We start from the raw sequence: 12106 nt of genomic DNA on the forward strand, positions 1-12106 counted from the left end.
CCAATAAGTAATGAATGCTTATTAAAATATGTTGACATGGTAATATTCTACATGGTGCGCTCATAACATAAAAGCCTGGGTTTGCAGTTTTCTCCTCTTTCAAGATCTATTTGCCGTGTCCTTAATGGACAGAAAACCAGATGCACAAACACATTTTGACCAAACTGTCAGCTCCAAGGAGCAGGTCACTGAGAAGGTTATATGCAAGTTGTAGGTATGAGTTGTTCAAATGTTTCCCCAGAATGAATGCTGGAGCATAGTGTAACTTGTGAGGAATCTGAGCTTAATTATTAGCGTTAAAGTGAGGTCTGAAATCTGGTAATAATGGTCGATTCCCTTTTTTCCCCAAAGTGCAGAAAAACGTGCACATCTAACCTTCTAACGGTTCATAGAATGGGTATGAATCAAAAGTTAGACTCCCGAGGATAGGCAAAAAGTCGTTTGTGTGTACGTCCTTCTGTTTTCTAATTTCGGGGAATTCGGCAAATCAGAAGCAAGAACAGAAGGGAGGAAAGGCTTGAATGGGGCTGGAGCAGGGACCTTGCACGGATTACATGGGCTTACAATCTCTTCTGCAGCTTGTTTAGTCTTTAATGTTTAGTAAATATGTACAACTTATTTTCTGCCTAACCTTCTTTTCCACAATGATGACTTTATCTCAGTATACTTTTTTTAGGAAGCCCCAAATGTTTGGCCCAGAAATAAAACCAAAGGTTAGGGTTTGAGGTGCTTCTCTGTTTTTTCCAAAAATGCCAAGAAAGAAGGTGAAGCCAAGCACAGTTAGGTTGGTTCCAGTGCAGAGTCCCAGAGCAGGGTCTTTTCATGGAGCGAGACCTTCCCAGCGCTTTGTTTGCAGAGCAGGGAAATGCGGGGCTTTTACTATTTTATTTTATTGTTTTCCAAGTCAAATCTAAATTAGGAGACAGAAACCAAGATGACTCAAGAGCTCTTGAAAAAAGGCAAGTCTCTTACAGAATCGCGTGTTTTCATGCAGCCTGTGCGGGGGGGAGGGGGGCTGTGATGAAGGATCCGTAATTTTTATTTGCGGACTTTCGGTTCTGCTCTAAGTTGGTGGAAACCATTGGTTCCCTCTTTCATTTCCTGTATCAAGCACCCCACTAAGAACAGCTTCTCACATCTCTATGCTGGCATTCTGAGGAGGAAGGCCATGCCCACATTGGCCTGCCCCTGCCAGGGATGGAGGACTCTAGTTCATTCTGGGGACCAATCCCCAAGGTAGAGGCTAGCACTCCTGAGGTGGGCCGCGTGGAAAGAGCGCCACGCTCATTCCCGCAGCTGCACATGTAGCCCACGACTTGATACTAAATGCAGAAGTCATGGACAGGAGGAAAATGCCATTTCAACTACACATGGAGCTGTGGTTTTGAACCAGAGTAAAAATCAGAAGATTCAGGGGGAACTTGAACGCCACCCAAGGCCCATGGCTCAGAGATTAAAAATTTAGCTTCTCTTTAAATACCATACAAATCCTGAGTCCTGAACATGCACCAAAAAAGAAAGAAAGAAATGGGCATGTTTTGGTACGCTTTGGAAAAAGGAGGGACCAGTCACTACCAGCCTTCGGTGTTCTCCTTGATGCTAATAATTCAGCTCAAATGCCTTAGTTAAGCACCAGATGAACCGTTTTGGAAGAAAAGTAATCTGAGAGCAGAGGTGGAGGCATGGAAATCTTGGAGGCGTCCCCTGACTGTGCTAGTCACATTCCCTACAGTTCTTGTCATGATTAACCTGGTCCCCTGGCCTTCCACAGGTCAAAATTGTGAGAGGACATGTGTTATTGCTCAGGGGCTTTCTGAGAATTATCTAGAACGTATTTGAAAAAGGAAATAGAAAGCCCCTTCTGTTTATTTTTATTTGTTTTTTAAAGATTTATTTATTTTTATTTCATTTTTTTAAGATGTTATTTATTTATTTGACAGAGAGAGAGAGAGAGAGAGAGCACAAGTAGGCAGAGCAGCAGGAAGAGGGAGAAGCAGGCTCCCCGCAGAGCAGGGAGCCCGATGCGGGGCTCGATCCCAGGACCCCGGGACCATGACCTGAGCCGAAGGCAGACGCTCAACCAACTGAGCCACCCAGGTGCCCCAGATTTATTTATTTTTAGAGAGAAAGAGAGAGCATGAGCAAGGGGAGCAGGAGAGGGAGAAGGAGAGAGTTTCCAGAAGACTCCGTGCTGAGCGCAGAGCCCAACTCGGGGCTCGATCTCACGACTCTGAGATCAGACCTGAGCCAAAACCAAGAATCAGACACTTAACCGACTGTGACGCCCAGGCGCCCCCCGCCCTTTTATTTTTTTGAGTAACTCATTGTCTCAGTGATCTCATTTTGGAGAAGGAGAAGGAGAAAAATGCATGAAATATGAGTTCTGCATCCAACCACAGAGCCCTGTTCTGCCTGAGATTTGCATCTCGAAACCATCTCAAGGCTACAGGGTGCATCCTGGGTCTGACGCCTGGAGAATGAGCGAGGGGAGGGCATGGTGCCCCACAGCCAGGGAACTGTTGAGCACCCCAACACTCGGAACCTTCTCCATCTCGGGCGGGAGGGAATGCAAAGCACACAGCTAGCTCTTCAGCCCCAGAAAGAGTGGGGGCACCGGGCCAGTGGGCAGAAGGAAGAACGGGCGTGCACGGCTTGTCCCCTCTTCCTTTCGTGTCACGTCTTCCAAGAGGTTCGTGATGTTTTTGAGGGAGTGCCCATTTCTGTGACTTTCAGAGCTCGGAAGCTGGCTGTGTGGGGAGGGAGCAGCAGGGACCTGGGCTCGGGTCCCTGTTGTGCCACCACCTTGCCCTTGGCCTTGCAGGGCATTGTGGTCTCTCTTTTCATCTGGAAATAACGGCAAACCTCTCATAAATGAACATTACTGAGATAATATAAATACATCATGGGGGCTCCCGTAAACGTGGTTTGCTGTTTTAAAGGCACAGTGTGGGCTCTAAGAGATGGGCAGCTGCAGGGGGTCTGTCCTGGTGCCAAGTGATGTCTGAGCAAGGACAAAGAAGGTCCCCTGCAATGGGTCCTCTTGTTGCCTAAGTTCTGAGAAGGTAGTCTCAGGAGAGTTATTATAATGCTCCTTAGAATCGCTATTTACTGCTAATGATGATAAACCACAAGCTTCAGAGGTAACTGAGGTTTTCCCCTCATTCCAAAATCGAATCTTCCAGACAAGATTGAGGGGTGTAGGCACACACAGCACTCTCTTCTGGACCCCCTCAAGTATCTCACACCATCCTTAAATAAGATTGAATGGATACCGCCTTAAAACACACATGGCATTTCCTCCTCATCCATTCCTGCTGCCGTAACACACACACACACACACACACACACACAGGGGGCTTATGAACAACAGACATTTGTCCCCCCAGCTCTGGAAGCTGGAGTCTGAGATCAAGGCACCTGCAGATCCAGTGTCTGCAGAGACCCCATTTCCTGGTCCGCTGTGCTCTCAGGTGCGGTAAAGGGTGAGGGGCTCCCTGGGGGCTCTCTCTTTATAAGGGACACTACTGCCTCCTGGGGTCCCCACCCTCATGACCCCATCCCCTCTCCAAGTCTCCATCTTAGGAGGGAGGCCCCCCATCACCTCGGGGGTCAGGCTTCAACACACGGGGGACACAACATTCAGTCCGTCGTTGTCCTCAGACAGTTGCCCCCAGCGCGGCCACAGGCGGCAAGGATCGGTTTGCTCTTGGGCATCCTTCCGCACTGCCCCTGGGGAAAGGCAACGGCTCAGCCAGGACAGTGCGGGTGCCCATGCGTGTGGGCCCGGGAGTCGCCTCCGAGGCTTCACAGAGCTCCGCGGCAGCTGGAGGTAGCCCGAGGAGAGGCTGCAGGGAGACCCTTAGCTGCCGGCAGGAGTGGGAGGGCAGAAGGGGGCCCGTGCTGAGGTGACACCTGGTCTCAGGTGACCACGCCCAGGGGACCGGCCAGGGGCCTGAGCAGCACAAGCCAGTGGGGCTGGAGGAGGGCGGACAGGTCCTTACTGACATCGCTATTGTTCTTATGCCTGGAGACACAGTGTTCTCTGTTCTTCATCTCATCTTCCTTATTTACTGCATTTTCTACATGATTCCACTTGCATAAATGTTCAGAGAATACACATAATAACACCATTGATTGAAATAATGAAAACAGATCGTTTCAATAAAGACAGGGCCGAACAGCAGTGAGCAACTGGCTTCTCTTTTACCGTCCCCCCGGGACGCTGGTGGAACGCCCTGCTTCTTGAACATGCTCCACTGTTGGGAACAGCTCCGGGGCGATGGAGAAAAGTGTTGAGTAGAGACAAGAACAGTGGAGCTCGGGCAGACCCGAAGACCCAAGCAGGGTGCCCAGCCAGCCGGTCCCTTGTGACCTCCTGGGACCGGGAGGAGGGTTTATGTCCCTGGAAGTAAGGTGAGTGGCATCCTGCTGGCTGTCATGTTTGCCTTTTAGTGAAGGGGTGTTCTTGTATCCATGTGGGACGTTAGAGAATTCTGCTCTCCTTTGTAGGGCAAGTTCCTCTCTTAGGAAAAATAAAAAGCACTTGCTCACACAATCTGGGTCTTCGAGTTCCTAATAGAAACATGGAAGGAGGCGTCCCTGGCTCTGTATGGAATGGGGCTTTCTCTGGGTGGACACGGAGACACACAGCTCCAGGGCCCCTGACTGAGGACAGCTGTCACCTTTAGGTCCCTTTCAGGAAAACACTGTCCACTGCTAATAGAACAGGCCCAGGCCCTCGAGCAGCATTTCCAGCAGATATTCCCTGTTCTCCATTTGGGTGATGTTCTTCTCTAATGTGATTTTGCTTCTTGGCTAGCGATTTCTGCTCCGTTGTCCCGTGGCACCTCCGCTGGAGGACTGGGAAGCTCCGTGAGGTGTTCGCTTACAGAAGCTTGAGGTCGTCATGTCCTTTGCTCTCTACTTTTGAGTAACTGAGACTTTCTTCTCACACATCCCTACCTCCCCAAATACAGCATCGGCATTTTAATACCAAAATACCAGGAGTCTGAGGGACCGTGGCTGCGGACGGGAATGTGGTTGTCGGGGAGGGGCACACCCCCTGGTTCCAGGCCCCCCAGGAGTTGTTAACAATAGCTGGAGCTGGAGGCCCTGGGGCTGCAGCCTAGATCGGCACGTCCATCTGTCTGTCCGCCTGTCTATCTAAAGAGCAGGACTTAGAGATTATCCAGGTAAACTGACCCTGAGGACCTTCCACCCAGAAGCATTCCAAGGATTCTCACGGCACTTTGAAGCTCAGCTGTGCTGTTTGACTTGTGACCCATCCCTCAGAGAGACACGTGTCATTTCTGTTAAATTAGTGACGTCATCCCAAGGCTGTTGGTTTGGGAGCATCCCCGGTGGGAAGTGGCCCAGGGTCCTCGGGACAATAAAACCGCCCCCTCCTCCCCCGCGTGTTTCCACAGTGGTGAGTACAGATAAGCGACCGCATTGTGTGTGCAGTAGGGATGTCCCCTTTTTGTGCATCAGACACTGACCCCCTCTTCCCGGGGGAAATTCAGACAGCAGCAGTTGCTACTTGCAGGACTCAATCACCCGGCAGCCCGGGTACTGGAGCTCACACAATGCTGTTGGGCAAATCTCAGCTGAGTCAGCCTCCGTGGGTCCCGCTCCAGACAGAGGGCGGTGGGAAGGCTCAGGGCTCCAGCAGCCTCCCGGTCCCTTTCATCTGCAGGCGGGAAGATAAAACCTGACGTCAGAGCCAGTGACTCAACCGGCAGGGAGGATTCGTTAGGTTCCTAGGAACATCCTTGCATAAATCACAGCCAAGAAAGCCTGGCAAGACCATGTTTAAATTTCACTAGTTCTCCCCATGGGGAGACTTGATGGGGAGATCTAGTGAGAAAACAAGACCCCTCCTGGAGGTGAGCGCCCCGTCCTGGGAACTGCTCAAGAAGGGACGCGCTTCACGGTGAACACGGGTTTGGCATCGGTCGCTGCTCAGGGGCTCTCCTCTGCTGAAGATCCCTGTCTGTTATGATGGGAAGTGGGTTCATTCTATCCGTAGATGCCACCTTTGGTCACTTCACAGTTTGGGATGAGGGCCTGGAAAAATAACTCTTATTGTGAATTTATGTGATTGTATTTATTCATTTTAATCAACCCACAAGATCCTGTGTTGATATGTTATTTTGGTTGGTCGCTCTGGATGTAAATTTGTCTCCATGTAATAACTCAGGTATGATGCTAAAAACTGCAAAATTATAGCAAATAGTTATTCAGGGTTTCTTGTGCCCGCAGCATGAAGATGAATGTTTTATATTATTTAACACTCCAGGAAGCTCTGAAGTAGATAGTGTTTTTCTCAACCTGTGATGGATGAGGAAACCGAGGCCACAAAGAGCGAGCAAACCCTGACTGGTACTGCCAACAGCCTCTCTCTGCAAATCCAAAGGTTACCTTTATAATCCAGCACTGCTTTCCTGTTCATTTTCAGGAAAAACAGCTTTTTAACTTAGCCAAGAAAATACTGCTTTACAAGATGTGACTTAACTCCAGAGCAGTGAGTGAGTTCATACAATGGTAAGATTCATTAACAACCCTAAGACTCTCCATATAGTCTTATACACATGAGAGAATTTATATATGACATATATAAATTTAAGATATCAGACCCATTTCGTTCCAAATAGTTTAGACTATGTTTTCTCAGCTTTGACCTATTGACATTTCAGCCCAGATAATTCTCTGTCTGATGGGGGTGGGGGAGCTGTCCTGTCCACTGTGGTAGGTCAGCCTCATCCCCAGCCCTGACCCACTAGATGCTAATAGCACCCACCGTGAGTTGTGACAAGCAGCCATTATGCAGCGTCCCCTCCCCCCCGCCCTGGTGGGGGCACATCCAAACCATCCCCAGCCGAGAACCACTGGTTGGGGTGTTGTAGAACACTCTTACTCGTGAGGCCCCATTTCATGGTCTGAAACATAAAATGCATTGGTGGCAAACATTCCAACAGTTGCTTGCTAGTCGGGAGGGGATTGGATGCTCTTCTCTGTTCCCATGTCAGCACCATTTGGCCCAAGCAAACGTCTCATCCCAGAAAGTTTTCTTTCCTCCTCTCTGAGGCCATGCAAGAGCTTCTTCAACGTTCCATCAGGCTCCAGCTTGGACACCTGCTCCGTATCTCTCAGGACTGTACCCATCAAAGGTCTAGTCTTTCCCAGGATCTGATTATGTTGCATATGACCTTTTGTTCTAAGTCTTCAAACTCCTTTCTGATGAGGTTTTTTTCTTCTTCTCTTTCAAAAAAAAAAAAAAATCAAGAGCATTATTGTTGGTTTGCCAATCATCCCTGAACTAGACTATCAGCAGGCTGCTTCTTTCTTCAGAATATCTGGAAGAAAAAAATCCCACAAGAAATTGACTTTAAAATAGGATGGTTTTCTTGAGTTCTTGGAATGGTTTTTATTATCCAGACCACCTGGTGATGAGAACAATTGCATAACGACATAAGTATAATCTAAAAGTACACTCTAGGGGCGCCTGGGTGGCTCAGTCGTTAAGCGTCTGCCTTCGGCTCAGGTCATGATCCCAGGGTCCTGGGATTTAGCCCCACATCGGGCTCCCTGCTCGGAGGGAAGCCTGCTTCTCCTTCTCCCACTCCCCCTGCTTGTGTTCCCTCTCTTGCTGTATCTCTCTCCGTCAAATAAATAAAATCTTTAAAACAAATAAAAATAAAAATAAATAAATAAAAGTACGCTCTAGCACATTTCAACAGGACACTTGCATTGCCGGTGCTGGTAGATGGTCCTGCATAGGTCACTGGGACCTGACGATTACTGACCCCAAGAGAAGCAGAGTCCCCCTCTCCCATCCTTTCTAAGGCTCAGGGGATCCAGCAGGACTTTCTCCAAGCACCTGCTCCCTTTCAGCTCCAGTCACTCTTTCTATATAACAGAGATCCACAGTGCTGGGATTTCTCTTCTGCATCCTGCCTGACCGTCTGCAATTTTCTGGGCCACTTTCTGCCTCTTTTGAGTTGAAAGTATTTCTGAGACCACAGAGATATATTCTTGAGAAAACTGGCAGATTACAACTTCTGAAACCCAAACTTAACCTAAGTGCCTTGGTGGTGGTGTTTGTTTTTTTGATAGAATGAGGGTCTGTTCATATGAAGGGGAAAGAGATGAGATCAAGTTAGAGAAGCTACAAGACCTATTTCTAAAAGATTTACCTATGCTAACACTTCTAAAATCTTTTACAATGAGGACTAATCTTAAGTAAGGTAGTCTGTGTTATTTTTAACTGAGGTGAGAAAAAGTTCCTGCTATTAGATATATAGTGGAAATGGAATGGAAAATATAAGTGCCTGGGTGGCTCAGTCGGTGAAGCGTCCGCCTTCGGCTCAGGTCATGATCTCAGGGTCCTGGGTTTGAGCAGCATCTGGCTTCCTGCTCAGCGGGGAGCCTGCTTCTCCCTCTCCCTCTGGGGCTCCCCCCTGCCTGTGCGCTCTCTCTGACAAATAAATAAATAAAATCTTAAAATATGAGTAAACTTAATGGAAAAAAAGTTTTAAGATAACTCCTAAAATTCTCTCCACCTGCACCAGATGTATTATTGATTAATAAAAATCAGGGACTAATGTGCCTGGACTATACTACAATGGAAAAACTTGTCCTTGTGTAGGAAAATCCATACTACCAGACGTCTTCCTCCACAGTGATAACTGATGGCTGCAATCTTCAAGCTCTACCAGTGAAAGCCATTTTAAATATTCTACAATGCACAGGACGTATTTTCCTTCATCCCCTATGTAGTGTTATCTCAGTAAAATACAGTATTTGTCGTCCTAAAACAGACCTAATAAAGCACTTGGCACCTAAGCTTAGTTTCAATGTTAGACTCTTGCAGGATTTCCTTATAAAATCAAACAATATGGCATCATAGTCTTTGCTCCAACGCAGCCTGGTCACACTCATTTGTCTCCCCATTTTTGTCCGTTTGAATGAAAACACACAGAGATGCTGGAAACAGCGTTGGGTCCATGAGCCTCCATCTGAAAGCTCCACAGCCTGGTTATTAGGACTGATCTCAGATATTGAAAGAAACCCAACTCCGGAAAGTACACTTCAGCCGACCGGCAAGACAAACCACACCAGCCTGCACTCTGCTCACCCTCTCCTTCTGGGTCACCCGTCCCGCGAGACTGGATTCCAGTGGATGCCTCTGATTCACTTCTAGGTGGTGGGGAGATGTTCCCTGTGTGTGTGTGTGTGTGTGTGTGTGTGTGCATGTGTGTAAGAGAGAGAGAGAGTGCAAGAGAGAAGTGTGTCTTCTTTATCAGAAACCATCTCCTCTGTACAAAGGTGATTTCTGTGTGTACCTGCAGTCTCAGCTAAGGTTAAGGCAGAGAAATAACATGCATAGAAATAACAAGCATTCTCTCTCCTGTTTAGAGATAAAGATTTTGTCTAGTGGTGTCAATTAAACCACCCATGCTTTCTCTCTTTCTGCCCACCTCCACCCTCCTTTTAATATCTTGCCACAAGGACTGACACCTCACTGTATGTTTAGGTTCAAAACTCCATTGCACATAGCTGAGAATTTAAAATATGTTAATAGGGAGGTGAGTGAAGCAATCCACTTGCAACTTGACCCCCCCCATTTAATTTCTCCATCCCAAGATCAATCGATCGATCGATAGACAGACAGACAGACAGAGGGTAGATAAGTAGTCAGATGTATCCACAGAAAAGCATACTAAATGTGACTTTAAAAATAGCCAGAAAGAAGCCAAAGGAAAAGTAGCAAAAGTAAAAACAAAACAAAAACAAAAACAAAACCCCTGGGCTTGAACTCCCCTGTTTGAACTACCTTTCCTGTATTAGTCATAGGAAGTTCTCAGCATACGGACGTGAATCAAATATTCCTTAAAAATTCAAGCCCAAACATACAAAGAAATTTTAACTCCTTTGTTAAATAAATATCGGCTATCAAAAAAGTACTTGGACGGAGCTGTTTTCAATTCTTGGACAAGGGCCCAGTAATCCATGCTTCGCACTGGGGAGAAAGGAACGTCAGCCACTCTGTTTCCTTCCGTATTATGCCGGCAGCAAAGTGCCCGGCTCTGGAGAAGCCCAAGTTTCAAGACTGCCTGTGGCCGAGCCGGTCCCTTGGGGGGCCCTGACCCCATCACAGTGCTGTTGGCTGGGCTGAGGGTCAGCTGTCAGCCCTGAGTTTGCTTTAACCGGGTTCTCTGATGTCGTTAAACCATTGCTTAAGAGGTGACCTAATACAATTTTAGACTCCGTCTTAAGCCCAAAGGATGCGTCCGGTTGGCTATCATTTTATTTCTATCCTTAAAATATCTTTACAAATCTAATGAATGGAAAATCGACTGTCACATCCATCTTTTAAAAATCAAATCTTGGGTAGTTGGATTCAATTGCGTTCTTCCTGATGGTTCAGGGTTGATGTGGTGAGGCTCGCCCGTTGTCAACTGCATTCCCTGCCCCTGTCCATGAGCTCAGGAACAACTATTTTTAGGCCCAGGCGAGCCCCAGGGCGTCAGACAGTAAATTATTAGCTGTGACTATAAAAATAGTCATCAATCCACTTTGGGAACTTTTCCTTCTCCATAGCATATGGACTGGAATGTGCATCCCAACTTCTAGCAGGCAGGTCCCTGTAAATAGAAGGCAGCCAACCACAAGTGCTCCCCACAGCCGAGGGGGAGCTATAAAGGACTCAGCCAGGTCACACTGGGGCCTCCGGTGTTTAGGAAACAAGCCCTCTCGGGAGGGGAGGCCACGCACCTCTCCCAGGTTCTTTATGCTGCAGGAACACGCCACAGAGGGGCAGCTGGGACCGGGTTTGTGTGTTGGGCTTGTGGCTTCACCTCTGTCTCCATAAGGTCGATGTCCGTGGAGGACGGAGCGTTAGATCTCAGAACTGGCTAGCCTAAGGTCCCAAATCTCCAGGAGCAAGGTCTTTTGTAAAAGCCTGCCATTGTTGCCTGCTATCTGGGTAAAATCCACGACTGCCAACATAGTGTCATTACAGGCTCCTCGTTGGACACCCAGGATCCTGAGACCCAGGGAAGGGAGGTGACTTTGGGCAACGTTCCGGCAAGTCACGATGGCACCTGAGGCATCCGGACTCCCCAGGGAATAACAGTCTGTCCGCCTGTGGCAGCGAGTGGCTTCAGCACAACACACAAGCACTCCTTTATCAGAGCCTCGCTTCCAGACATGTTTTTGGGGGGAAGGAAAGGAGACAATGAGGGAAAGGTTGAAAATTCAAACTGTCTATGATCCCACGTCACAATCCTGCACGGTCAGGAATCTCAACCTCCCTGACGCAGGTGGGATAGCAAAGTTATCCCAAACCGCATTCTATCAATCAGTGCCAACTCTCCTGCTTTGCAGAAAAACTCAGCTTTCTCCTGGTCCAAGGAGTATTTCAGAAAAGGCAGAAAATAAGAAGATTCATGAGAAGCTTTCATTTTGGTACACTTTTTTTTTTTTATTTTTCAGGAGGAGGGGCTGGGGTTTGGGTAGAGGAAACTCTTTCATACCAGATTTAAAAAGGAAGGCGTTTTTAGAAGCGACAGATGAGAATATCCACCACCACTGTTTGCTCAGCTTTGGGCAAGTTAGAGGTCAGCTTCCAGTTGTTGACGGGGAACAGTCTGGTGAGCAAAATACCTTTATCATTAAATATTATCTTGCAAAAATATTTACTAGGGGGTAAACGTAGAACATTGTGCTAATAATGAGACACACAAATTTTGGAAACTGCAGCCAAACCCATGAAACAATACCCAGGAAAAGGCCTTGTTTTCATCATCCCTGGGGTGCGTGTGCGTATATTTAAGACTGCCCGCTGGCTCGGTTCCTTGTTATGAACTCCCGTGGTTCCTGGTCAGATAGAAGACTTTTTATCCCTCCCCCAGAGTGAATGCAAAAAAGCTCTTAGTTTACGTAATAAAATAAGGGTCTCTCCTGAAAATCAAACTGGATTCAAGTCATATTCCAATTTGGGGAACATCCTTACTTCCCCATTTCTGCTCTTTCCATTCCTTCACAGCCTGGGTGTATGGGAGACTCTTCCTTTCCAAGGAGGAAGGTAGTGAAAAAAGATGGG

This window comes from Callorhinus ursinus, unplaced genomic scaffold (genome assembly GCF_003265705.2).
Source record: "Callorhinus ursinus isolate GAN/ISIS: 27379988/994484 unplaced genomic scaffold, GSC_fseal_2.0 scaffold36, whole genome shotgun sequence".
NCBI lineage: Eukaryota > Metazoa > Chordata > Mammalia > Carnivora > Otariidae > Callorhinus > Callorhinus ursinus.